A 1,021-nucleotide genomic window follows, 5' to 3' on the forward strand; every position below is an offset into this window, starting at 1 on the left:
GCCTTCAGCACCGGCCGCGGCGGGCCTCAGTCCTCAGTCCGCCGGGAACTAGCGCGCGCAGCAGAGCCCACGGCCGCTTCCGGCTTCACCCACCTGCCGCTTCCGGTCGCGCCTACCGTCTCGTGCACACTGGTGCTGGGCAAAGACGCGTGGGACCTCCGTGCCTGGCGGGCTGCGGCCGCGACCCGGCCCCGCCCCGTGAGGTCCGGCCGCCGGAAGCGCCGCGAAGAGGCGGGGCCGCGCCGGAAGCGCCTAGCGTCTCGGGCACACTGGTGCGGGACAAAGCCGCTTGGGGCCTCTGCGCCCGGCGGACAGCGGATGCGACCCGGTCCCGCCCCGTGAGGTCCGGCCGCAGGAAGCGCCGCGACAAGGCGGGGTCGCGCCGGAAAGGCGCCGGCCCGCCCTCCTGCCCGCGGGGTCGCCGGGGGCTGGGGTCCGCTTGCTTCCTAAAGGTCTTTCGAGGTGGGGACGCAGGCCAGGTTCCGATGAAAATGCCAAAGTCCTAAAGCCCCAGTTCAGATGGGAGTTCCCCGCATGCCCCCATAGAGATAATGGCCACCTCGGGGCTAAGGTAGGAGAGACAAGTGTGACAGGTTGAGGGGGCGAATTTAGGGAGAGTGTTCAGAAACCCAGAGCAGTCAGGCCACACGCCGGGCAGGGGTACCAGAAAATACTCTACTGAGCTTGTAGGCATCGCGCTGAGTCTTTACGTATTTCCTTCACACACTTCCAAGTGGCAGGTAACTCCATATAAAAGGTGAGGAAATTCAAATCAGTTTTGAAAGAGAAATTGCATTTGAAGGAATAAACCTTGATTATTCTCAGTACAGAGGTGTTAATAAGAAAGACAGGCTCAGAAAACACTAAGGCTAGTGATCATTACCACTTCGGATATCTCTTACTGCAGTTAAGAAAACCCCATGGCTCAGCCAGGTGGGAAATTCCCCCAACAGACAAGGCAGCAAGCTATTGCTGCATAACGAACTGTCTCAAACATTAGTGGTTTAAAACAGTGATTTAT

General features: G+C 59.7%; 1 protein-coding gene across 1 annotated transcript in view; it reads right to left on the reverse strand.

Moving 5' to 3' along the window:
* Positions 1–144, reverse strand: part of LIPT1 (lipoyltransferase 1) — a gene marked incomplete at its 3' end in the record, with an annotated part of 7,754 nt that extends 7,610 nt beyond the window's left edge. Inside the window, exon 1 of the mRNA XM_003794364.2 lies at positions 94–144. The remainder of the gene's footprint in view (positions 1–93) is intronic.
* Between the last annotated feature and the right edge of the window lie 877 nt (positions 145–1,021).

The sequence above is a fragment of the Otolemur garnettii genome, unplaced genomic scaffold, assembly GCF_000181295.1.
Source record: "Otolemur garnettii isolate 467f Iridium unplaced genomic scaffold, OtoGar3 scaffold00079, whole genome shotgun sequence".
Lineage (NCBI taxonomy): Eukaryota > Metazoa > Chordata > Mammalia > Primates > Galagidae > Otolemur > Otolemur garnettii.